The sequence below is a fragment of the Vipera ursinii genome (assembly GCF_947247035.1).
Source record: "Vipera ursinii genome assembly, chromosome: 12".
In the NCBI taxonomy this organism is placed as follows: Eukaryota; Metazoa; Chordata; class Lepidosauria; order Squamata; family Viperidae; genus Vipera; species Vipera ursinii.
In genome coordinates this window covers 14,474,874-14,502,729 of record NC_139525.1, presented here as the reverse complement: position 1 = coordinate 14,502,729, position 27,856 = coordinate 14,474,874, and the positions used below count along the sequence as shown (strand labels likewise).

General features: G+C 43.0%; 1 long non-coding RNA gene across 1 annotated transcript in view; it reads left to right on the top strand.

Moving 5' to 3' along the window:
- Positions 1-12,527, top strand: part of LOC310646119 — a 510,475-nt gene extending 497,948 nt beyond the window's left edge. Inside the window, exon 2 of the long non-coding RNA XR_014493648.1 lies at positions 12,384-12,527. This is a non-coding gene — a long non-coding RNA (uncharacterized lncRNA). The remainder of the gene's footprint in view (positions 1-12,383) is intronic.
- Positions 12,528-27,856: the final 15,329 nt, after the last annotated feature.

Here is a 27,856-nt window from a genome sequence, read left to right as displayed (position 1 = left end):
CGAGGCACCGCAAAGCAGGTTGGGTTTCGACTTAGGGGCACCATGTTGATTTCTTTTGCCTCCATCCCCACCCACCCCTGTGCAACATGCTGAATTTACCTTGCCATTTTCGGCATGTTTGAGAATCCCAATGAAGGCCAGGAGACTACTTTTCAGTCCTTTTTTTAACGACCCATTTGAACAGAACGCAAAGCATAAGCGAGCTTTTCCCTTTTCCATAACTGTAAATGCAATGTTTGATACAGGGCTGACCATTTTTCCCTAAGCCTTTTTTTAAATCAGTGCTGGATAATGTATACTGCCTTGCTCCCGGTTCATCAAAATAAGTCCTTTGGTTTTTATTTTTATTTTTAATTCTCAGATCTTTCCCTGTGAGGTGCTCTGTTTTTTTTGGGGGGGAGGGGGAGTGGGCAACAACCCCTTTTTGAATTTAGAATGTGTAGGATAAGAATTCTTTCTTTCGTTTCGATTGGAAAAGCTGCTTTGGGCCACTTGCGTGATCTGGAAAGGTGAGCTGAGCAGGCATGGTTTTCCAATGCTTTCACTTGGCGACTTAGCTCACTCCTTTGCTCACCGAGTGGGTGGGTGGGGAAAAACCTTTTCCCATCTCTTAAAATGTCTCCCTCTTAACCATTGGTTAAGAGTGCTGCACCACTAGCAAGTTTTGAGGCTTCTAGGGTGACAATGTGGAAGGTGAGCCGAGCATTAGGATGCTATTGGTGAAGAGAAGGTGTCAGATTGATGGAGTGGCCTGTAGTTAACAATCCTGCACCACAAAGACACGTGAGACTGGGCCCCTGGCTAGCCAAAGCAGTGTCTAGAATTTCCTATTCCCCAATGTTGTCGTTTGGTCTGATGCAACCTTGGTTCAGGAGAACCACTTTTCTCGTCGGATCACAGTCAGATCGCCGTGGGGAAGGCCGACTTTGAGGACAAAGCACAGAAAAAAAAGATCTACAGGAGAATTTCCCGTGGTGTGTTTGACCCCTAGCAGATCTAGTGTATAAATTGGAGCAGGTCTCTTAATTTCTTGGTGCCTCAATTTACCTTATCTGTCAAAATAGGGACAGGAATACTTCTCTACCTCATGGGAAGGGTGTTTGGGTTGGCAAGTGAGTCATTTGGTTAATGCCACAAAAGACATATTTGGTGGAAAAGTACTCATGGCTTTGGAAGGGGCTGGATTTGTTGAGCCCAGGGAAGATCTTCTTTCTACAGACAGCCAAGCAGCCCTGACACCACAACTAATCAATGCACACACTGTGAGCTTTGACTGTTGTCAACACCAGAAAAAGGAACTGATCTCTCCCTCCCAGATCTGGCAATGGTGGCTCTGTCCCTCCTGAGATTCTGAATCGTGATTACAAAGGTGACCTCCATTGTGAATTGCTTACAGGAACACTTGTCAACTTTGAGATAAGCTTTGTTTGCCACACACTCACTTTGCTCCAGTTTTGATCTTCTGCTCTCTCTTCTCTCCCCCTTGAAGGGCTGTTCTCACTTTGCCAGTTGAGTGTGATCAGAGGAGCTGTACTTCTGGAAAGTGAAAGTGTGCGGTCCTTTTTCTGCTCAAGGTGATGATGCTTCACGACAGCATTGCCTTTTCCTAATGTCAAGGGTCTAAAAATCTTGATGCCTTCATCTTTCCTGGTTTAATAGAGAAGAAGCAATGATCTCCATCAAAACTGAGCCATGGAGAACAGACTCTCTCCCTCTTTCTCTCTCTTACGCACATACACCCATGCAAAACAAATCTATAGATGCTTGATCTATTTGATTGCTGTTCTTGGGCAATGCCCTACTAATCCTTGGTAGTAGTACTGTAGAGTCTCTTGAATGTTAACCGTTCTCTTTCTTGACTGCACAGAGAGGACAAACGTAGACTGTTTCTATCTGCCAATGGAAACTCTGAAGTAGCAATGTCCTTTGTATAAAATGCTGGGAAGGTGTATTAAGGGAGAAGCCACCAAATTGATCTTCAGCTTGTAAGCCCTTGAGAAGCTCATAGATAGAATGATAAACTAGATCCGTTTTCCCCAGCTTCAGACTTCCAATTCTCTGAAATCCCAAAGAGAATTGAAGTTCCTTTTGACATACAATCTGGACATTTTGACAGCTGGAAACTGGATAGAATTTTGGTCCATTCCAGGAGTGATTCTTGATCATGGTTTACATGCTATAGCTTCCCCACTGAACGTCTTTGCAAAAATGCAGATTTGGGCTTTCATTTTTATTGCACTTAAATTATGGCATGTCTGAAAGACTGATCTAACACGAATGCCGTTGCTTAAGCTGTGCCCCGCGGTGCGTTATTTCTGAATCCAGAAACGCTGAGATTCAGCTTTTGTAAGCGTTCACCTTGTCAGCATTAAAGAAAACCAGAGACCTAGTCATTGGGAAGTGCAGGTTCTTCTTTCTAGAAGAGGAACGGGTGGGGCGGGGGGGACCCATTCAAAACTTGCAAAAGTGAAACAGGGTAAAGAGCAAGACTCCCAGGTTTTAGAAGAATCTTTCAGGTAAGTGTTCTTGAACTGTAGGTAGGAATCAGTGACTATGTCAGATGTAAAACTGCCTATGTAGTGGATGTTGCATGATTCTTTGTACAAAATGAATAAATTAAAATGCATGCCGAATAGCCATATGTACCATGCTAGGTGTGTTCAGCTCCAAACTCATCACACACACACACACACAAACACACACAAATAGAGGCTACAGTGCTTTTCTCTTACAGCTCATTCATCAGTGCAAACAGTCACCCCCTATTTCATACAAACTGATTATCTTACGATAGACAGCAGTAGTGAAGGAGTGTAACAGCAGCTGTCAATACACTAGCTACAAACTTGAGCAAATGTTGGGTGGCCATGGTTGGTACTCAAGGAGGAAAGGGCTGAGGGCCACACAGTAGATGGACCACTGTATCACACATGTGACCAAGGAAGGCAGAGATGGCAATTACTTAATTTTTGTTTGGCTCTTCTGTGCCTATTGTAGGATTTCCACTAGTGTTGATGTGCATCTCAAAATAGCAGCTTCCTGTATTCACAGAGGGAATTCAAGGACCTCAGAAAGGTGATGGGGTAACTTGTGGCTTGAGGCTACAAGCCATCCTTTTCAGGCACAATCAACCAGACCCACATGTGTAGAGTTCGAACTAGCTATTTTATTGTTCTATTATCTATTTCACAGGAATCTTCACGGACTAGCAGCTGGCCCCTAGGAAACACTAGATAAGGTTCAATGGCAATCAAGACAGGCATGGTGGGGTGAGGGGTTGGACCTATCCATCTTGTGTCTACGTAATGATTCCAGATGAATTCCCTGCTTGACCTTCTCCTTGTGACTGGGACAGTCTTTCTTCAATACATTACATCCCTCTTCTAGCTCTAGGAAACTATGTTTGGTTCCTTTTTTTAGAAACTCTTGCTCTTCAGCAAATGCAAGATCAGGGTGTAGAAAGAAGATTTAGAAGACAGCAATAGCCATATTGCACCTCTGGGTCCCATATAGTCCTTTAGCCCTTCAGAGGTGCCTGCAACTTTGCTCTTATCTATTACCCCTTGGTTTAACAATCATGGATGTCTTTAAGGTCCCCGTAGCTATCCAGCCTGGAATTGTAAGTCTTCACACTGCAGAGGGCCATTTTTTTTGGAGGGGGGAGGGGGACGAGAGCCCTGAATTACAGTCTCATACTTTTTCTTTTGCACAAGCAGCTGCCTATAGTCAATATATATGTAAAAATATCACCTTTGTTGATCGTGAAGACATTCTGTCCGTTTCATCTTAGAAGCTCATGAATTATGAAGGACATGCTGTCTTTCCTAAGGCTACTGTGAAGTTCTCCTAGCTTTGTGAAGTAAAGGTGAGGAAGCTGTCTTGAGGACAGATTATGGGATGACTTGAAAGGGCAGATCTGTGGCAAATGTTGGGAAAAGCTGCTGGCAGATGCTTGGACGTCAGCTTGAAGTTCAGACATCTTAAAGTTGCCAAGGTTGGGTGGACTGAAAAAAGCTTCAGTTCTGGAATAGTTTCATGTGGGCCCTTAAAATATGCTAAAAAGACTCAAAGCTGTCTGCCTCTAGAAAAGAAAGCAGATTTCCTTGGGGATATTCCTTCAATGGAAGCATAGGCCACAAGAGTTCCATTTCTTCTCTTTGGCTACTAACTTGAATAGTTTCCAATGGAAAATGATCTCCCCTATATAATAAGACGTAGCAGCTAATAGCATCTGACAAATTGCCCTTTTGATCAAAGTTACTTAATTTCCTTCCCAAACACCCAGGCTTCCATATTGCTTAGATATAGAAGCTCTGGGATCAAAGCTTAACAGCTAATAGGGAGAATACAAAGATACATAATCCCACTTTGCAGGACAAACCCAGCAAATTTGGAATGCTCATGTTAACTTCTGCTCCCTTCATCCCCTTCCTGTATGAGACATCCCATCTTTAATATCACCTGCCCCACTTTACATCAGGGAGGACTGTGTAGAGAGAGTTTCCTCCTTTTAATTTCTGGGAGTCTACCTCTGTGAAGATCTGACCTGGAAAGTTAACACAACCCAGGTGGCTAGAAAGGCCCAACAGAGGATTCACTTTCTTAGGATCTTGTGGAAGAACAGGGTAGAACAACAGCTAATGACCCTCTTTTACCGGTCTACCATAGAGAGCGTCCTCTCGTATGGTATTGTGGTTTGGTATGCTGGTCTGACAGCCGTGGACAGGAAAGTATTACAGAGGGTAGTGAGCACAGCACAAGACATTGTGGGCTGTCCCCTGACACCACTGGATGACATCGCCAGGGCTCGCTGCCTTGGAAGAGTGAGGAAGATTCTCAGGGATGACTCACACCCTGGACGGTATCTCTTTACTCTCCTACCATCCGGTAGGAGATATAGGAGTATAGCCAGCCGTACCAACAGGCTGAAGAACAGCTTTTATCCGTGGGCTGTTAGGCTTTTGAATGGGACATAATCTTATGCAGAATTGACTTGGGAGGCCGGTGTGTGGTGTAGTTGGTTCACATGATGTGGTGGGATGGAGGGTTTGTTGTCACTGTTTGTTGGGGGGAGAGAGCACAGGGGGAGGCTCAGCTAATCTCAATGTACACATGTTGTACTTTGACAATAAAGGTTTATATATCAGCCATTCCTTCCTGAAACAGATTTCATCAAAAAATAAGAACTTGTATTCATCTGTCACCAATTATCAATTCAGGATGCAAATTATAAGAGCTAAAGGACTCCATGTTCATAACACATTAAAATGGAAATTTATTAGGCACATAAATTGTAGCCTCTTGTAGCACAAGAGGAGGATTAGCATCCCACAATATCACTTGTAGTAGGTGCATGATCAATAGATAGTTACATTGAAATGTCTGCTGGGTTTGTAACATGTGTACAAAATCCTCAGTTGCATGTAATTGCAGAAGTAGAAGAAGCTAGAAAAGTTTTGGTTGCAAACCACAGGTGTTATCACCTGTGTTCGGAGGTTTAAGGTCTAATTTTGTCTTTGCACATCACATTGAGGCAGCTTCTTTCATGGCTTTGTAATATGTTTTTAAATCAGTCCCACCTTTGATTCGGAGTCCCTTAGACAGAACGCAAATGCCATCTTTCTCATCTATGGAGATTCTCAGTCATCCAGATCATGGTTGTCCCAAAGTTGCTTTTTTTTCCAAAAGGCAACTAGACTTTCATGGTTTTTCCTTGAAGACGTTTCGCTTCTCATCCAGGAAAGCTTCTTCCATTCAGACTGAAGGGTGGAGAATGGAAGGATTCCAGAGGTGACTGCAAGGAGTAGAAATCCTTGCATTCACCATCATTCGGTCAGAACCGAAGAAGCTTCTTGTATGAGAAGTGAAATGTCTTCAAAGAAAAAGAAAGAAAGAAAGTCCAGTTGCCTCTTGAAAAAACACGTTTGGGACAACCATGCTTCTCATTCGACTTCGGTGTGGTGCTTACTGTGGCATGCAGCCTGGGAAATTCTGAAAGTTGAAATTCACACATTTTAAAGTTGCCAAGGTTGAGAAAACAGTGCTCCAGGCCTTGTCACAAGGTAATCTTAATCAAGAACCCCATGTAGTCAATTTCATAAGCTCCTGGTCATTTTTGCAACTATTATAAAGGGCTTTTTGTAGGTAAATACCAGCATTTAAATCGGACCCAGAAATTGATAGGAAGGCAGTGAACACTTGAAAAGCAGATGTAGCCCCTGTTCCCCAACTGAAGCCTCTAGATAGTTTTTCCAGGTAGCTAGCCTCGTGTAGAATCTATTGCACATAGTCTAGTGCTATGGACCTTCATTTGCTAATCCAGAAGGAGAAGTTTAAAGGTCCCCAAGTTGTGGATCTGGTCCCTCAGGAGCTGTGCAACTCTCCCTGAGACAAGACAAGAGGTGATAGAGCAGTGTTCAACCAGCCTTGTCTGTCTTGCTAGAGTTCAAGTTAAGGCTGATCTCTTATCTCCAGATCTTCACAACCCTTAGATATCAGGCCAACCCTTCAACAGCAACTTCAACAGAGCCCAGGGTCATGATGTACCATTGAGTATCATCACCATACTGATGATTCCAGACCTCAAACTGCCAAATGACCTCCCAAACAGCTTCTATAGGTATTAATAATGGGAGGATATAACTCAACTTTATATACGCCCACAGGGGAGGAGCCATTAAACTGATCTCTTCCTTCTGGGATTGCCTGTTTAGGAAGGACTGGAGTGAATATGAAACAGCATCTTCAACCCCCAGTCTCTGCAGCTTGAACAGAAGGATGCCATGGTCAATGCTATTGAAGGCCATTGAGAAGTGCAATACCTTCATCCAGGTCCTGACCAATGCCATCTCTGTCCTAAACCCAGATCTGAACCCTGATCTCTTCTCTTTCTCCATAACCTGTTACCTTATATAAAAAAATAGAATTCTGTAGAGACATCAGATGCATGAATGCCACTAGCCAATTTTCTTAATCCTTAGCAAGGGACCGAACAAAAACACATTGAATTATAAAATTCTCTGAATGGCATCTACATAAACATTCATTATTTTTGCAGGGGAGATGCATCTCTTCCTATACTGCTCTTTTGCAAAATAAACTGTGGCCTGAAGACTGTCTGGAACTAAAAATCAGACGGTAATTTAATTTTCTGAGCTGATTATGTATGATTTGCTTCATTTGTGAAAGAAAGCTGCAATATAATATAACCAGGATGTCATAATGTATTTTCTTCTATAATCTTTCTGTGTTGAGTGGGAATGAAGTGGGGGTGGGGTGGGAAAACAAGAATTTTAGAAAGTAAAAGAAGAAGAAGCAAGGTAAGGTTTAAAGTTTAGCTGGCATACTTTAAACTTTCTGTACAGAATCTTTAAAAACAGGTCCTTTATATGAACTGTTGAATTTTACAGGGTTGATACTTTTGTTTTGTTTTGTTTTGAATGACATATTTAAAGAATGGGTCGTTGTAAAGAGGATGGATTAGTTAAATTAAGGGTGTTTTTTTTTTAAAAAAAATCTTTCTCTGACAGATCCATCTAATATTTTCATAACCCTCCATCAGTACAGTTGAGGAAGGATTTTAGTAATAGCTGGAAACTTATTTTTTTTTCACCCACATCCAACAGAAATAATCTTATTTTCAGTAAATTTCAAGATGTTTTACATCTCTGCAACAATTCCCCTTTCCAGCAATCAGTACTGGGTGAAATTAAAGTGAAGTTGCATCGTGAAACAAGGCTGACACAGGAGCATCTGCAGAGGATTCAAGAAAAAAATCAAAATGGCAGTCTCAATCATATGACCGAAGTCCTGGGCCTTCGTACATGTGTTGCAGGCACTCATAAAGGCCGTGGTTTCCATCGTATAGTTGTGACAGCCATCTTTACTTTTTTCTTTTTTTGAAACCCAGCCCTCCATGGCAAATGCCCCTTTTGAGAAGTTCCCCAAGCTTCCAACAATCCCTTGCCTGGCCAAAATAGCTCCTTATAGTACGCTATAGAGAGACAAACGATTGCAAAATAGACAGCAGCATTTGTGGTGCTCTGGGAAACTTGAGGATAAGGACATTAACATGGATTGGCCATGTGGCAATCTAACTACAAAATGGAGGGGTCAGGAAGTTGTCCACGACCGATGCTTCCCTGCTCACAATCACAAGCTTTGGGTTTGTTGTTCCATGGCATCTCCACCATGGATTCAAAGAAAGTCAAAGATGGTGACTCTGTTTGTCTGGTTGTAGCACTATCTGGACTTTTGGCCCACCTGTATAAATAGTAACAGAAGAGATGGAACAGCACTTTTTACAAGGCTTAGGATGATCCTATGATCTGCTGTGCAATTCCGATTACAAATGCTCTTCCTGTCCCAACCCGTTCCCACCCATAGCACTGCTCCATAATCCGAGGTACATGGAGGAAGTACCTTCCAGAAAACTCTTTGAGCAAGCATAGCAATATGATTTTTTTTAATTAGCTGGGCTCAGGGAAATTACATGGTGCCATTGACTCTGTGTTATTTCCTCCTCGTTCCTTTGACTATGAGATTGCTTTTCACAAACTCTTGTGTGTCCTCAACCTGGCTGCAGTCTGATGAAGACCTAAGCAAAAAAAAAAAAGTGGGGGGGGGATTCTCTCTGTTTTTTAGAGTCTCTTTGGTGTCAGGTAATTTCACTTCTATTGATGATGTCCCGCTTGGGGGTGTTGACATCTTCTACATGAGGAACAGTAATTGGAGTTTCCATCCCAAACTATCCTCAGCTCTTATTGCCTTGTAATATATTGCAGCTTTAAACCAATGAACCCGACTCTCTTTTCAAGGGGCATGTCCTGAACCCATTCTGCATTCTAAATTTGTGGCAGGCCAACAGTCCGTCCACCGTTTGTTTCAGCCATCCAACATGTACAGAAAGCATTTTTATCGAGATCTTTGGGGGAGGGAGGGGATTATTTTTTTTAAAAGCTTCGGTTCCATGGCTAAAGGTAGAATTAGGCTACTTAGCTGACAGACGTCAAAATAGTTTGTGGTAGTTTTTAGACATTTTAGATTGCTAGCGAAGAAGAGTTTGAGAGTAAACGCATGGTATTTTGACATCTCATGCCTTAAAATCATTTCTTTTGCCCGCTCTTGGCTTCTCTCTGTCCTTCTGTGTTTTGCATTCTTGTGGTTTTTCCCAGTTATTGGTATATACACGGAATATAGCGAAAGGACAAAACCTGAATAAGCACTGATTGTGGGAAGGTGTTCCATTACAGTTGTATTGTACAATTCAATGTCTTGCTCCTAAGAATAACTTGCCTTGATTATTATTTTTTTTGTCTGTTCACGGCAACGGACCTCACAAACGTGTATCCGGAGCATTACGCCCAATGCCATTCAGGTTTTTTTGTACTTTTTTAAAGGAGAAAAAACAAATGTATATAATGTCAAGAACTTCCTTTTTTCCCCCCTCCCTGAGTATTTGAAATGGGGTAGAGAGGGCATCCGATGGTACCAGGATCCAATGGAGAATTATTACGTCCTATCCTAATAGTTCCCTCTTCTGATGATGACCACAGTCGAAGAAGAGTTGATCGTTCACATTTGAAGGAAGCATGCACGGTTCCTGGCTTGACTCCAAACGGAGTCTGTAGAGACTAAGAATCTGAGAACTTGTGAATCAGTGACTTTGAATGAAAAGAAAGCAATCTGAATGGATGTACCCCGGACTTACTTTTTTGAGTCTCTTTTCTCTCCACTGGAAAGGCCTTGTTTGAAGGCCTGATATTTTCAAGCTCTTGGTTTTTCCAATGGTGAAATATTGTGAACTGTTTTTAATCGCCCATCATCCTCTCCACCCAATCCCGGCCAGATGAGGTCTGTAACATGCAGCAAGAAGAATTTGTATACGCGATCGCTTTGCTCTCAATATTTGTTATGCATTGTTTCCCCACCCCCACCCCATCTCAGTGTACATTGGCAATGTGTGTGTAACGTCATCTTCCGAAATAAAATTTGGTTTCAATACTTAGGTGAAGAAAGGTGTGGGTGGACTGAAAGACTGCCTCTTGTCTGTTCCATTGGTGGTGCTTTGAGAAAGAAGTGGCCAGCTTGGTTTTTTTAACTGGACCTCCAAGAACATATTGGGTACAGTTCAGATGTTGCTTATCCCCAGAAGAGGATTTCATGATTGGTAAAATGAAACGGGTTTAAGGTAAGTAAAACTTTAGCCTGGCAAGTGGTAGATATTCACAAACACATGCAATTCATTCAGATTTGACATTGATCCAAGAAGCTAAAAGAGTCACATATGATTCCCTTTCTATATTCTCTGGATTTTCTTCAATTCATGGAATGGAATGGAATGGAATGGAATGGAGTGGAGTGGAGTGGAATAGAATAGAATAGAATAGAATAGAATAGAATAGAATAGAATAGAATAGAATAGAATAGAATAGAATAGAATAGAATAGAATAGAATAGAATAGAATAGAATAGAATAGAATAGAATAGAATAGAATAGAATAGAATAGAATAGAATAGAATAACTGAGTTGGAAGGGACCTTGGAGATCTTCTAGTCCAACCCTTTGCTTAGGCAGAAAACCCTACATCATTTCAGTTAAATGGTTATCCAATCTCTTCTTAAAAACTTCCAGTGCTGGAGCATCCACAACTTCTGGAGGCAAGTTGTTCCACTAGTTAATTATTCTCACTGTCAGGAAATTTCTCCTTAGTTCCAGGTTGCTTCTCTCCTTGATTAGTTTCCATCCGTTGCTTCTTGTCCTGCCTTTGGGTGCTTTGGAGAATAGCTTGACTCCCTCTTCTTTGGGGCAGCCCCTGAGATACTGAATCTTTCAAAAAATGTAAACAAAAAGATTAGATGTAAAATATAAATCTTTCACCTTTTAGTAAATAGGCCTGCAGTGCTACCTCTTCATAGTCATCTGCCAAAGGAAATTAAGTACAGTAATTAAAATTTAATTACTCTATGCCTATGACATGCTTGTCAAAGGTGACACATCAGAAATGTTTTGGGTGACACACCAGTGTTCACCAACACCCAGGATCTATTTCTGAAAGCAAACTCCATTCTTGTGTGATTTTTGGAGTCCACAGAGGCCAAGGAAAATTGGGTGCATTCTCATGCAGCCTCAAGAAGCCTCCTCCGGAAGTTGTGCATGAGGGCCATTTTTCTTGTGGAGCTTCCAAAAGTCACACATGAACATGGTATGCTTACATACAGTTTTCAGGGGCAGGGGAAACCACAGAAGAGCATACTCAGAGCTGCTTCTATTTGTATTTTTTTTAAAAAATGAATGAATATGTAAAGAATGGTTCCTCTTTTGTTCAGGGGTATGGTTGTATGATGTACCAGCAGTCAAGTTAGGCATTTTCCAAATTTTTGACACACGGAGCCCCAAAGATTCACTGTCCCTGTTTTATGCATTATCAGACTTTGCCCAGAAGCTCCATTCTGAAGAACAGAGAATTCAGTTATAATTAACAGCAGCTTCTTTCAGATATCTTTTTCATCAATTATTATCTAATCTGGCTCATGTGACGATGCTGGTTCTTTATGTTAGAAGGTCAAAGCTCCCTCACACTAAGTTCAACTCCCAAAGGCTGCAGGAACACAATTTACTTGGCAGCAACATTGTTTGCCACTCTGTCTCTCTAAGATCTTTTTCATTTTCCCGGTCTAGTCAAGACCTCTGGGATTTTGGATGTTCCACTATCTATGTACTAACCCTGTTTAGATTTTTGGTAGTCTGGGAGTGTCAAGAATGACACTGACATATTCATCCTCAGCTACATCAAGAGCTCCGTGCTATGTATGGATTTGAATCTAGCTCTTCCAAATGCTGCATACTGAAAGTAGCTTTTGAAGGGGTCTGTCAGAACTTCATCACCAACCAACTGGTCATAAATCAAGGATTACTTGTATCTATTACTTCCTCTACATTAATGAGTATATTGGGTTTCCTTTCAAATGACTCCTTCCTTCCTTCCTTCCTTCCTTCCTTCCTTCCTTCCTCCCTCTCTTTCTTTCTTTCTTTCTTTCTTTCTTTCTTTCTTTCTTTCTTTCTTTCTTTCTTTCTTTCTCCTCCCTCCTTCTCTCCCCTCCCTTCATTTCCTTCCTTCTCTCCCTTCACCCACCTTCCTTCCTTCCTTCCTTCCTTCCTTCCTTCCTTCCTTCCTTCCTTCCTTCCCTTGATTCCTGGCAAACATCTGCACAAGTCTCAGTACCAAAGGTTGTTGTTGTTAGCTGCAAAGTCGTGTCCGACCCATCGCAACCCTATGGACAATGTTCCTCCAGGCCTTCCTGTACTTTTTCCAAAAGCCAACTGAACTTCCTTGGTTTTTTTCCTTTGAAAATGTTTGACTTCTCATCCAAGTAGCTTGAAGCTTCTTCTTCTTCTTCTTCTTCTCCTTCTTCTTCTTCTTCTTCTTCTTCTTCTTCTTCTTCTTCTTCTTCTTCTTCTTCTTCTTCTTCTTCTTCTTCTTCTTCTTCTTCTTCTTCTTCTTCTTCTTTTTCTTCTTCTTCTTCTTCTTCTTCTTCTTCTTCTTTTTCTTCTTCTTCTTCTTCTTCTTCTTCTTCTTCTTCTTCTTCTTCTTCTTCTTTTTCTTCTTCTTCTTCTTCTTCTTTTTCTTCTTCTTCTTCTTTTTCTTCTTCTTCTTCTTCTTCTTCTTCTTCTTCTTCTTCTTCTTCTTCTTCTTCTTCTTCTTCTTCTTCTTCTTCTTCTTCTTCTTCTTCTTCTTTTTCTCTCTCACTCTCATAAGAAACACCCTGCTCTGCAATAACTGGGTTACTGAAACATCGCTGCCCAGTAGAAGAAAATAAGGAGAAAGGATTGGCTGTTTCCGGGAAGCTTGTCTCTTTCTGCCAGGAGAAATGACTATCCACCAGGGGGCATCGGTTTCCAGCATCAGCCATAATGTCAATGCCACATCATAAAATCATTGTGTAAAAGGATGCAAAGTATTTCATTTGGAGGAGGGGGAGGATGTCATCATGCATATGACATCACTTGTGCCCCCTTGCCTTTGTTTCCCCAACAGATGCTCATGGGAGGTAGGATGTAAAAGGAAGGCCTGGATAAGCATTTAAGCAATTCTAGTAGTGTGGTCTATTTGGTTGATTATTGAAACTGGAAAGTCTACTGTGATGAGAACCATAGATTTGGATCAACCATCTTCCCCTGTGAGTCCTTGTTTTGTCATACATCCTTATCAAGGACTCTCCTACTAATTTTTCTAATAAAAAGCCTATTTCTGTCAAAAACCTGTCTGAGATGGAGTTTTCTCCAAGCTTGTGGGTTGGTTTTCCAAATGGTTAATTACTAGGCTAGGTATCTTCAGCGGAGTTTAAGGGATGTCAGTGTTGGTGTTCCTCTGTTTAGAAGGGCTTTGTGTGGTCAGTAGACCTTGTGATGGGGAAATCGCATCAGGTATGGGTCTTGTGATGGGTCTTCTGATGAGGCATTTCTTCCTCAAGTCTTAACCACTGAGATCCTTTCCACAATTTTGCTTCATACAAAGCCCTATCAGAGATAGCAGCTGATGGACAATTTAAAACTTTTGCAGAAAATGGGCTGATTTCCTCTTAGGAAATAAGCTGAATTATGCCAAACCTTCCAGTGTGTTTACCAGATGGATTTTCTTTTCTTCTCCAAGACCATCTGGTTACAAAGAGGGAGAGTAAATAGAGGTCAATTTGAGGTCAGGCAAAATCTGTATGGAGAATTCTCTGGGATGGTTTCACTTCAGGTGAGTTTTGGGCCAGAAAAGAAAAAAAAAACAAATGTCCAGGGGCAGAGAAATGTTTATCTGTCTGGCTCTACTGTTTCTCCTGCTTAGACTGGGATACAGAGATAACTGGAAATGGCTTCCACCCAAGAAGGAGACTCAAGAAGTAATTGATCATAATCTATCGGCTTTGTCTAATAACATTTCAGACAAACGAAGAAAATAAACGGAGGAGCTGTCAAGCCTTCACAGAGTTCTTGATTTCTCATGGAGTCATTACTTACTCCCTTCCCACACTGAATGCCGCCATTTTAACAACAATAAAATGGGAATGCAGCACCTTACAGGTAGAAAAGCAACTTGTAGGACATTTCCAGATTATTCCCATTGGGTTTTCCCAGTCTCTTAAAGTGCTGGCCTCAGCTGTTTTTAAATTAATTGATTTTGCTCCAATTAATTGATTTTCGCTACACGACATAATAACCACAGAGCTAAGCAATTTTAAAATTGGATTTTAACTCATTTGCGGAAGATAAATTGGTCCACAGTTATTAGCTATGAAGATTTAGTAGAACCTGCAGAGTTAAAGGATTTTAGTAGACCCTTTGTAGGTGTGTTGTAATTGCTAGGAAGACAGTGAACCTTTCTGCTTATTGATCCTACTGTATGCGTGCGTGTGTATGTGTATAAACTGACAGGATTACTGCATTACTAGCTAAACACTTAACAGTAGAGCTTATATAATGTAGGTGACATTCTATTTCTGATTGAAAACATAGCATTTTATTTGTGGAGGACTTTGGGTTATAAATCATGTGAGCCATTTCCATAGCCAGAAGACGAGGCTTTCATCTCTGTTACTACCTCAGAAATATTTAAGATCTCATAGGAGGTAAATGCCAGAGAGGAGAAAACTGTATTTTACTTTAATAAAACACACAAACCAACAACAACAACAAAAAGACAACAACCTTGATTCTTCTCTCCTATTTATCCTTATTTGCTGCTTCTCCTTTTAAACTTTGAACAGAAGTAATCTTTCTTCTTGGTAGTTCTCATCTCTGTTTTCTTATCTTAGTCTTCCTGTGTCTCATTTTCTGCCCTCAATTTATGCATCTCTCCAATTGTACAGGTGGTCCTTGACTTGCAACAATTCGTTTAGTGACCGTTCAAAGTTACAACGGCACTGAAAAAAGTATCATTTTTTCACACTTATGACTGTTGCCAGCATCCCCACGGTCATGTGATTTACATTCGGAGGCTTGACAACCGACTCACGTTTATGACAGTTGCAACGTCCCGGGGTCACGCGATCCTCTTTTACGACCATCTGACAAGCAAAGTCAACGGAGAAACCAGATTCGCTTAACAACCGTTGCTACTAATTTGACAAATGCAGTGATTCTTGGGTCAAGAAATGTTGTACAATGGGGCAAACCAATTTTCTCACTTAGCATCATCAACTTTTGGCTCAGTTGTGGTCATAAGCTGAGGACTACCTATGTTATCAAAATAATTCACTTCATCTGTCACTGTCATCATGTCCCCCTCATGCTTTTATATCTGAGAACCAGCTTAGCCTCTTTGGCCATTTTTTAAAAAACCTTCATGACTGCCTTTATTACATCTCCAGTCTTATCTCCCACCACACCTCATTTTGAGATCTTTGCTCTTCCGAGGACACCCACCTGCCACCATCTCAATTTCCTCTGTCCTTCAAAAGTTTTACCTCATCCCTGGATGCTTTTTATGTCTGGTTCTATCTCTTAAAATCCCTGAACACTCTTCTACTTGTCTGAAGACAGAGAGACAACATTCCTGGTTGAAATATACCAATAGCAGATTCCTTATTCTTAGCTGAAAAAAACTTTTATGTTTATAACCTTTGAGAGATGGTCAAACTAAATACATACGGAGACAAAAATAAGATTGCAGCTGTCCAAACCATGACCAAATACTATTTTCAAACTATGCTAACATGTCCTAGATGTATCGGGAAGCTACATTAAAGCTTTTTTTGTGAGAAAAAGAAGAGGAAAGATAAAGGCTTCAACTGGAAAAAATGTCAATTAAGAAACCTTTTTCCTAGCCTAAGTCTAATTTACAGTACGCCTTTTCCCAACTGACAATAAATCTCAGTGCCACACAAAGCAAAAAACAAACAGGTTTTCTTTTTACCAAGACGATGCCACAACCCCAAAGGAGAAGAATTTAAATTAGATACTGTATTTAAATTTAAGATCCATATTTATTTGTTGTAATCTTTTTTTGTTGTTAGTTGCGAAGTCGTGTCTGACCCAGTTGTAAGTCGAGGCCTTGTAAGTTGAGGTATTCTCACTACATATTAATTTGAAATGCTTAAGACCCATTTTTGGCACATATTAATGGACTAACAGCATCTATAATTCCATTCCCATGAAGGTTTTTTTTATGTGTCATCAAGTACAAGAATCTCCTTTGGATATTTGACTATTCCTATGGTTTAATCAGGGATGCGGTGGCTCAGTGGGTTAGGACGCTGAGCTTGTCGATCAGAAGGTCGGCAGTTTGGTGGGTCGAATCCCGAGTGCCGCGTAACAGAGTGAGCGCCTGTTACTTGTCCCAGCTTCTGCCAACCTAGCAGTTCGAAAGCACATAAAAATGCAAGTAGAAAAATAGGGACTACTCCGGTGGGAAGGTAACAGTGTTCTGTGCGCCTTTGGCGTCTAGTCATGCCAGCCACATGACCATGGAGACGTCCTCGGACAAGCGCTGGCTCTTCGGCTTTGAAACGGAGATGAGCACTGGCCCCTAGAGTCGGAAACGACTAGCACACATGTGCGGGGGAACCTTTACCTTTACCTATGGTAAACCTACCTACCCATTTCCTTGTTGGTATTATTACTGCATTAATTTTCATCAGTTCTCTTTGCACTGCACAAACCATAATAAATGTTGTGGTCTCTTAGGGATGAATGACATTAATTAGCTTTGCTCATCACAAAATCACTGGTGTTTTCGTGCACCAAATGTGGCTTTTCTTCATTTGTGTCTTTCTTCATTTTTCCCCTCTATTCTGGGCTTAGGTTCTTTATCAAACATTAAACATGTGGAGTCTAGCTTGTATTTCTTCTTTTGTCTTGAATCCAAAGCATAAACATTTGTCTGCAGAAAACTCACCTTATCTGAAAATTCAGCTTACTCAGCGCAGTATGTGAAATTGCTTCAATCCTATTATAATTGCAAAGATGGTGTGTAGCCCCATAAGGAAACACACTGAAGTCATTTATCTTCTGACATGGCTGGGGGGAAAAAAGAGAAAGTAAATAAGGTGTACAGCAGGGGTGTCCAATCTTGGCATCTTTAAGACTTGTGGACTTCATCTCCCAGAATTCCCCAGCCAGCATGGAAATCTGAGAGGTGAAGTCCACAAGTCTTAAAGTTGCCAAGGTTGGACACCCCTCTGGTACAGCAAGCTAATATGTCCAGTGAGAGACAATTGGAAAAAGAAAGTGTTCTTTGAAATTTGACCTTGGAAAATGTGACCAGCAGGTATCTCATGATCATGGATCTGCACTGACGTTCTCAGAATTTCCTTCGGCTACACCAACTTAGAACATAAAATAACAGGGTTGGAAGTGACCTTGGAGGTCTTTTAGTCCAACCTCCTGATCAAGCAGGAGACTTTATTCCATCTTGGACAAATGATTGTCCAATCTCTACATGAAAACCTCCAGTGTTGGGGCATCCACAACTTCTGAAGGCATTCCACTGGTTGATTGTTCTCACCATTAGTTAATTTCTTAGTTCTAGGTTGCTTCAGGAAGGACAGGACGACAGGAAGGCCTGGAGGAAGTTTGTCCATGGGGTCGCGATGGGTCAGACATGACTTTGCAACTAACAACAACAACAACAACAAGGTTGCTTCACAACCTTTCTGAAGGATATCAACCCAGAGGAAGCTATGCTGAAGCAATCCCCATCGCCGTATCAAAACTAGACTGTTTCCGAAGCTGATCTTTTATACAACGTAATGATTAAGGTTTTCCAAGAGCTGAATTCAGATATTCTATGCTGAGAGGCATGTGTTTCCATTTGGCAGGCAACAAATCTGCCCACGGAAATTTTGTTCGTGCATGATGTGGAATACAGGTAGTCCTTGACTTACCACCACCACGACTGAGCACAAAATTTATGTTGCTAAGTGATCAATTTGTTCAGTGAGTTTGGACCCATCTTACGTCCTTTCTTGCCACATTTGTGAAGTAAATCACTGCACTTGTTCAATTAGTAACAATTAGTCTGGCTTCCCCATTGACTTTCCTTGTCAGAAGGTCACAAAAGGGGATTGCATGACCCTGGGACACTGCAAAGGTCATAAATATGAACCAGTTGTCAAGCATCCAAATGTAAATCACGTGACCACAGGGAAGCTGCGAAGAAGCTGTGAAAAATAAGTGTGAAAAATGGCCGTAAGTCACTTTTTTCAGGGCCGTAGTAGCTTTGAACGGTCATTAAATGAACTCTTGTAAGTCAAGGACTACCTGCACATTCTCACCGGGTTTTCAACCCTCTATATTGTATAGACAGAGAAGGTAGACCCTCACCACATAACAGCCAGCACTTGCATGTGCAACAAGATCAAGGCTTCAATTGTAGAAGAGCTAGGATGTAGTTATGAGTTACCAGGCCCAGATAGTTCTCAACTTACTATTCATTTAGCAACCATTCAAAGTTAGGACGGCTCTGAAATTAGTGACGCGTGAGCGTTTCTCGCGCTTATGACCACTGCAGCATCCCCACGGTCGTGGGATTAAAATTGGGGTACTTGGCAACTGGAACGCATTGTATGATTGTTGCAGCATCCCAGGGTCATGAGATCACCCTCTGCCACCTTCCCAGTCACCCTCTGACAAACAAATTCAAGGGGGGGGGGAAGCAGAATTCATTTAATGACTGCAGCGATTTGCTTAACGACTCTGGTGAAAAAAGAATGTAAATCTGGGCATGACCCATTCAGCAACCGCCTTGCCAAGCGACGGAAATTCTGGCTCCAGTTGGGGCCGTAAGTCGACTACCTGCAGTGTGAATGAATCGCGACGCCACGTTTGCTTACATTGGCAGCCACTCGGCTCGCTGTTTAATTTCGTAGCCGCTTCCTGCTATCCAGCTGTGTTCCTTTCTGAAATCAAAGAAACCTCTCTCCCTCTCCTACTTCCATCTCTGTTTGTCTTGGCAGGTCCAAATCATTCCAGAAAACTATTTCCTTTTTTCATTTCAAGTAGAAACGGCGTGCAGATTTGTACGCAAATACATGTCCATCCTTTCAGGACAAGCAACATTAGGCAGAGTATAGGACAGGACTAAGGAATACTGAGCCAAAAAAAAGAGGCTATACGTGAGGGAGGGGGGGAAAGCAGGGGAAATCAGCTTATGCAAACAGAGAGAGAAAGAGACAGACAGACAGAATCAAGAGTCGGCATGGGGAGGATCATGGGATAGGGGTTCTCCCAGAACTGAAAGCATAAAAAGAATGAAAGCTAAACCCTACAACAGATGATTGTGGGTATGTCTGGTCTAACAAAAAGAAGGGCTAGAGGTGTCATGATAGCACTCTTCCCATATCTGAAGGGCCGTCACAGAGAAGAGGGGGTCGAGCTATTCTCCAAAGCGCCTGAAGGCAGGACAAGAAGCCACGGATGGAAACTAACCAAGGAGAGAAGCAACCTTAGAACTAAGGAGAAAATTCCTGACAGTGAGGACAATAAACCATAAACCTGCCTCCAGAACCTGTGAATGCTCCAACACTGGAAGTTTTTAAGAAGAGATTGGACAACCATTTGTCCAATGGTATAGAATTTCCTGCCTGAGCAGGGGGGTTAGACTAGAAGATCTCCAAGGTCCCTTGCAACTCTGTTATTCTGTGTTCTGTTCTGTTCTCAAAAACCTTATTCCTTTCTCCAACTGCGTCTTCTTCCTCTGGAAGATATTAAATGAAATAAGTGATGAGAAGATTAGAACAGCACTACACAACTTAGCTGCGCATGGATGAGATGATGCCATCTTTTCCAACCCACCAGGGTAGATCTCAAGAACTCCAGAATTCCCCAACCATCACAGCCCCTGCTGAGAAATTTGAGAATTAAATTCTTCATATCTGAAGGATGCCCAGTTCGAGCCACATTCTCAACTCCAAATTGCCACAACTGAACTCAAGCCACCCAACAAACTTCCTTTCTTTCTGGCTTCTGAACATCATCTTGAGATGGTCAGTGCTCCTTCCTTTGTTGTCAGCTGGCCGATTGCAGAATGCAAAAACTGATCCTCTACCTAATGTTCTGTTTGCTGCCTGGTCATATTTTTCTGTCAGTGAGCAAGAAACACACACACACACACACACACACACAGAGAGAGAGAGAGAGAGAGAGAGAGAGAGAGACAGAGACAGAGACAGAGACAGAGACAGAGACAGAGACAGAGACAGAGACAGAGAGAGACAGAGAGACAGAGAGACAGAGACAGAGAGACAGAGACAGAGAGACAGAGACAGAGACAGAGAGACAGAGAGACAGAGAGAGACAGACAGACAGACAAACAAACAAAGGGGAATGGATTCTGGAGGGAGAAGAATATGTTCTTGGAAATCTTAGGCGCCATAAGGCAGAATAAGGTATGAGTGTTTATTTGGGGAAAGCATGTACAAATAAGCTTTAGAAGGAATACTGCCAAAATATGCTGGTCCTTTCCATTCTCTGAGCTTGGTTGTTTTCTTGCAGGCATCTCATTACCTAAGTAGGTAACATCATCAGTGCTAGAAGAGAGTGGGTTTACGCTGTGTTTATATACAAGTGGTAGTTTCTTGGGTAAACTACCAACTCAAACAGTAAACAACAGCAAACAATCAAGGAATTACCAACACCACTCCCAACAACACGGACAGGACAAGCCACTTGTGTATAGGTGGAGAGGAAACCTCACTGCCTTCCAGCACTGATGATGTTTCCTAGTTGGATCATGAAATATCTGCAAGAAAACAACCAAGCTCAGAGAGCACCAAGGACCCCACAATTCAGCCCCGAGTTACAAATATTACCTCTGATTGGTGCAAAAAAAAATGTCTTTGCAATGTTGCCTTTTCAAGGAAAATAATGTATAATTTTGAAAATAATCGCTTTCAAAGTTACATTAACTGGTTCAGTTTCCAGGCACCTAAAGAACCCACTCCCCACCCCGCCCCCCACCCCCATGGATGGCAAGACCACGGCACTAATCGTGGATCAGTGCAACCCTTACATTAAAAAAAATATGTCCTGAAAAGCAGCAATGGAGAGCCTCTTGAAGACTTGCAAAAGTCTATAATCCCCAGACCGAGTTCCAAAGCTGACTCCTCTGGAACTGCCCTCCTTATTTCTGTCCTTGGCGGCTTATCTGCTTTCTCCACGCAGGCGATGACAAAGAAAAGGATCGCAGCAATTCCCTGACTCGTTCTGCCCTCCTCATGCATCTCCAGCAGGTCAATGGGATTAAAAGCAGCCGCGACTTCAAGGATCTGGAGGCAAGGCTGTTTCTAATCACTCTTCCAAAGCTTCGGCCGATTTGCAAATCAGTAACTGGAGCCAGCACAGTCTGAGAAGAAGGAGCAAAACTGTTGATCCAGTCATTCATTCGTAACACAGCTGTTGGGGAGCTCTCCAGCCCCATAACTCCCCCCCTTTTTTAGTGGGGGGAGGCAGTCTTTGCATCTAACTAATCTCAGAGAAACCATTGGTCTTTACACATAACCTAACCACGGCCTTCTTAGTGCTCAGGACTGATCCGTTTTACACACTCAGCTTTGATTTTAATTTATCTTTCCTGAAAGAAGAAATTTTGGGACATATCCTTCTCCCTGCTTAGGAGGAGAAAATCACCAAGATGCAACAGAATACTGTGTCAGAGAGAGATGCATCAGAAGGTTTGTGCAAGGTGAATAACCTGGTTATTAAATTAACTCTTTTTCCTGGGTTCACCCTATATTTGTTGTTGTTGTTAGTTGCGAAGTCGTGTCCGACCCATCGCGTCCCCATGGACAACGTTCCTCCAGGCCTTCCTATCCTCTACCATCTTCTGGAGTCCATTTAAGCTCACGCCTCCTGCTTCAGTGACTCCATCCAGCCATCTCATTCTCTGTCGTCCCCTTCTTCTCTTGGCCTCAACCTTCCCCAGCATTAGGCTCTTTTCCAGTGAGTCCTTCCTTCTCATTAGGTGGCCAAAGTATTTGAGTTTCAACTTCAGGATCTGGCCTTCTAAAGAGCAGTCAGGGCTGATCTCCTCTAGGACTGACAGGTTTGATCGCCTTGCAGTCCAAGGGACTCGCAGGAGTCTTCTCCAGCACCATAGTTCAAAGGCCTCAATTCTTTGGCGCTCAGCCTTTCTTATGGTCCAGCTTTCACAGCCATACATTGCAACTGGGAAGACCATAGCCTTGACTATACGCACTTTTGTTGACAGGGTGACGTCTCTGCTTTTTAGTGTGCTGTCTAGATTTGCCATGGCTTTCCTCCCCAGGAGCAAGTGTCTTTTAATTTCTTGGCTGCAGTCCCTGTCTGCGGTGATCTTGGAGCCCAGGAAAATAAAATCTGTCACTACCTCCATTTCTTCCCCATCTATTTGCCAGGAATTGAGAGGGCTATTTTTTTTTTCATGTGTTGCAAATGCATCAGTCAGGATTTTAATCGAACTGTGCTGCATGGGTGCAGCTGGGTTATAAGGAGGAAGTTCAATCTCTCTTGGGTGCTTCAAAATGTTCTCATATTGAAAAGACCATGATGGATTGAAGCCTAAATCAAGGGAGCATAATGCATAAACATAATTGGTTATATCACATGGAATCTAGGATTTAGGTTACAAATAGTTGCTTTTGGAAGCATTGGTGAAAATCCCAACTGAAGGGGGTTTAAAATGTAGACTCAAAAGAAAATCATTGACTGGGGTGATATTCTGTCAAAAATGGACTGTAAAACAGACTAGGTTGTTTTTTAATCCATTGTGACTAAGAATCTTCTCCTCCTCTCCTCCTTAAGTTTGAAAGAAACATTACAGCCCCCAAACATAATTTCTAATCCTCTGGTCCAAAGAAATCAAGGCCACATTTAAAATCTGTAGCAAAAGTTTGACTGTGTGGTAGAGATATACTATCTGCTTTTTCAATTGTGAAATCCAAAATTCCTTATATGGCAACATTTTCAAGGTGAACTATATAATGAATACAAGCCAGATGTGAAACTCACTCCCAGGAGGACCACCAATGTCATAACAACTGGGGGGGGGGAGATGAATGCAATTTGTCTGCTTATTCAACACAAAGCCAGCCTCATCTCATCAATTCCAGAGGCCTTCTGAGCTATGCTTAGATAGGATTGATGACTAGAAGGTGTTTCCCTAAAATGAAACTTTAGGAGGAAATTCCAGTGGGGGAAAACAGAGTGGTGCTAGCAAGTGTCATGCGGGTGCTAGCACCACCCCATTTGCATCATGCGTGCTCGCAGCCCCGTTTGTGTGTATTTGTGCTCGTCCTTCCTTTTCCTCCGGTCCACCAACTGAGAAAGATTGGAGACTTCTGCACTAGAAGGATCCATAAAGATGAGAAGAGCTGTACACGCTAGACCAAGAAATGTACAAGGGTGGGACCCAGTGGTGGGATTCAAATAGGGGAATAACCAGTTCTCTGTGTGGGTGCCACTTCCAGAAGTCCATTCTGGGCCTGAGCAACAAAAAAATAGCTACGGGTTCTGCCGAAGTGGTGCAAACCGGCTCAATCCCATCACTGGTGGGACCTCTTGACTTCGTACATATAAATAAAGGTGACTATTTACTCATTTCTCTCTGGCTCCTTTTGCACAGGGAAGTTTTGAAAGAGGATCACGAAGAGGGCAGGGCAGTGAGCCTGTTAAATGACTACAGGGATGTTTTGCAAGGAGGCAAGAATGAAGGAAGGAAACTCCCATAAATTAACGTTGAGGCCTGCTGCCACCTAGTGAGTCGTTCACAGCTCAGCTTTCTCGACACCTCGTGCAAATCCTCTTTCTGGTGCCAGCAGAGCTGATCAACAGAAAGCTAGAGAAGGTTTCATGTAAAACATTGCACTGAAATGAAAATTGTAACAAAGGAAATCGTCACATGGGAAGAAAAAGGTGAGAGAGATATCCCAGGGTTGGGCACACATATATTTACGTGCCATTTCTTCCTAGTTAACTGCTGGCATCTTTTCACGTTACAGAAACAGCCAGTAGCTCTGGGGATGACCATCCAGGCTTGGTTCAACTATAATTGGTGGATGCCATCACTTCGATCTTTGTAAGCACAAGCTGAAAGAGGGTTGTAAGTCACCTTGCAATTCACACCTTGCGTATTCCCAATAGACGACTGAATTCTGCTTGAATTCCCTCACTCCGGAAGGCATTGTGGAGGAATGAAGACAAGAATCTCCCTCTCTCTCCCTCCCTCCCCCTCTATCTTTCTCCCTCCCTCCCTCTCCCTCCCTTCCTCCCTTCCTCTCTCCCTCCCTCTCTCTCCTTCCCTCTTTCTCCATCTCTCCCTTTTCCTCCCTTTCTCCCTCTCCTTCCTTCCCTCTCTGTCTTTCTCTCCCTCTCCCTCTCCCCCTCTCCTTCTCCCTCCCTCTCCCTCCCTCCCTTCCTCCCTTCCTCTCCCTCCCTCTGCCTCCTTCCCTCTGTCTCCATCTCTTCTTTTTCCTCCTTTCCTCCCTCCCTCCTTCCCTCTCTCTCTTTCTCTCCCTCTCTCTCCCCCCTCTCCTTCTCCCTTCCTCTCCCTCCCTCCCTCTCTCTTCCCCCCCCTCTGTGTTTAGTGCCACTCCTACGCACACAAAGGCAGGTCTGGCCAAGCCCTGGATGGCAGGACCTGGTTGCCTAGTTACGCAGAACACACATCTGTCAAAGATATCAATAAACTCCTAACCTATCCTGGTTTGAATGATGAAAATATTAAGATGCAATGGAACCAGATATATTCAGCCTTGGGGAATAATGTATCTGGATTTATTCAGAGGGCTGGGCTTATTATTAAATGGTTGCAGCAAAAAAAAAAAAAGCAGAGGTTTTTATGGTGCATTTCCCACCTGCTCAGAAGGTGCTCATAATAGAAAATGCATTTCGTTTCCTCTTTGAATGAAAACCTCCTCTGTTTTGTTTTTTTTAAAAAAAAAACATGGCAGATTAACGCAATAACACCATCAGTGTGAAAGCATCACAGACCGAACGTAGACCGGTGCAGATAGATCCCTGTTAATTTGTTAATTGCAGTAACGCTTTGCAGGGGAATATTACAATTCTCCATAGAAGCTTACAAAAAATGGGGATAGTGGAGAGATTGAATAGGCTAGCTAGCTAGTCACTTCATGCACAGAGTCGAAATTGCTCGGGGGAGGTGGATCATGCTTCTCCTAGGCTTGCCATCAAGCAAAGATGAAAACCAAGCAAAAGGAACCACGCACCCTCAAGGAAGGAGAGAAAAAAATCAAAACAATCTCATTCCTTGTTTCTCAATTTTGGCAGCTTTAAGACGTGGGGACTTCGGCTCTCAGAATTCTGAGAGTTGAAGTCCACCCATCTTAAACTTGCTACACTTGCAAAACCCTGAACGCTCACTCTCACCCCATGCTCTTTTTTAAACAAAAAAGACTTTCTGAATGCCGACAAGTTGGGAGCCATACAGATCTCTGGGGGGAAATGATGTTCTTGTTAGAGACCCAGGAAGAGCCACGCCTGGAGCAACTATTCAGAAACTGGATAACTCAGCCAGACGTGGAAGAGTCTAGAAGAGAAGAAGAAGAGGTAGATGAGCCCAAAGGAAGAATGGGAACGTGGCAAATGCCTCCCTAGCTTGTCAGATTGTTAAGGCAAGGGCTGTGTGTGTGTGATACGTACTTTCAGACGTGCAAGAATCTGTTAATGTAAACTTGAAAAAAGGGAGAAATAGTTCATCTATGTGTGCTTCCTGCCTGGATTAGCCTCACACTTTGGAACCCTCCTCTGACAAGAAGGAAATGAGAGGAAGGGAGGGAGGAAGAAAGGGAGGGAGGGAGGAAATGAGAGGAAGGGAAGAAGGAAGGAGGGAAGGGGAAGGAAAGAAAGGAGGAAGGATAGAAATGGGAGGAAGGAAGGGAGGAAATGGGAGGGAGGGAGGGAGGGAAGGAAGGAAGGAGGGAAGGAAGGAAGGAAGGAAGGAGGGAGGGAGGGAAGGAAGGAAGGAAGGAGGGAGGGAGGGAGGGAGGGAGGAAGGAAGGAGGTAAGGGGAAGGAAAGAAAGGAGGAAGGAAAGAAATGGGAGGAAGGAAGGGAGGAAATGGGAGGGAGGGATGGAGGGAGGGAAGGAAGGAAGGAGGGAAGGAAGGAAGGAAGGAAGGAAGGAAGGAAGGAAGGAGGGAGGGAGGGAGGAAGAAAGGAAGGAGGGAGGGAGGGAGGGAGGGAGGGAGGGAGGAAGGGAGGAAGGAAGGAAGGAAGGAAGGAAGGAAGGAAGGAAGGAAGGAAGGAAAGAAGGAAGGAAATTTTTTAAAAACGCTCTCTTGTTGAACTAGCTCTGAATTTAACAGATGCCTTTGCTGAACTCTGCTTTCCTGGGGCCATCTGCCATCTTGACGTCTGAACAGGTAGCACAATCTTTTGCAGATCAGACTGCCCCCTCCCTTGGGTCCTTCCCCAGACAAAAAAGCACTTTCAAAGAACGGGAGAAAAACAAAACGAACATCTTGCAATTGGAGGCTCCCTGCTGGATGACAAGTTCGTGTGTGTTTCAGCAATCCACAGAGGGCGGTGCAGTTAAGAAGGAGCGATCGTGCAGGTACTCTGGAGAAAGAGGCAGCAAACCGCCTACAGCAAAAGCTTTTGCAAATGTCAGCAGTCATAAATAAATGAAGAACAGGAGAGAAGTGGGGAGGGGGGGCGGAGAGAAAGAAGAGCAGGAGGGATAAGAGAGAACAACACGTTGGTCAAGAATGTATCTGACAGGGACATCTTCGGAGAAGGTCCAAAATGTTGAGATTTGGGTGGTGGTGATGACCGTGTGGACAAAGCACGAGACACGCGTGTAAAAACAAACAAACAGGACTTTGATTTTGCTGAAATGATAACAGGCTAAAATGCAAATGAAAGTAAAGGTTAAAGGAAAATGGGGGAAGCCTAAGAAAGGGCGGAAAGTGTAGGATAAAGAGGGAGGGCATTGATTTCCAACTGTTTTCAATGCAATAAAATACCGTACAAAATAAAACTACGGCCTCAATTTTTTTTTACTTTTACATTCTTAGTAATTACTAACCATTTCTACAGCAAACTAGTCTAATCAGCAAAACTCATGAAAAGTTCTTTTTTTTGTCTCAAGCACAAAGCCCAGAAGCACTTTCCAGGTAGAAACAAAGCTAGGTATGTTCTTTTGTCTAATTAAAGCAATCACTTTTGCCTTCTCTGCTATTTCCATCACTTTATTCCATCCATTCTTCTGTTCCAAATAGACAGCCAGAGGAGACCTGGGCATTTTACAGCCTGCAGGCCACATCCAGCCCTTTGGCTGTTCCTGTCTGTCCTGTGGCATTGGTGGCCTTGGCTGCAGGGATGAGATGTCAGGGGTGGGGGGCAGCGCAGCATCAGGATGTTGGGCAGCATTGGGTTGTGGCACCATCAGGGGCAGGGGGAGGGGGCAATAGCAGCTGGGGGTGGTGTGGGAGGGGTAGTGTCTGGGAGTGGTGGGGAAGCAGCAGGTTGCATGGGGGGGGGACAGTGGCAGTTCTCCACAATTAATTGCCCACCCCTGATCTAGGGGTCTATGACAATTTGCCACAAACAACTTGCCATGGCCAAGCCGTCACGGGACAACTCCCTGCAACACAAGAGTTACACTGTGTGCTGTCCCTCTCACTCACACATACATAACCGTGGTTTAGAGCCTTGGTGGAACAGTGGGCTAATGCCTCCTTAAGTAACACCAGCTGCCTGCAATTAGTGCAGGTTCGCATCCTACCAGGCTCAAGGTTGACTCAGCCTTCCATCCTTCCGAGGTAGGTAAAATGAGGACCCAGATTGTTGGGGGCAATAAGCTGACTGTAATAATGCCGCTTGGGGGGGGGAAAGCCCTAATAAGCAGGCATATACATAGAATGAAGGCTAT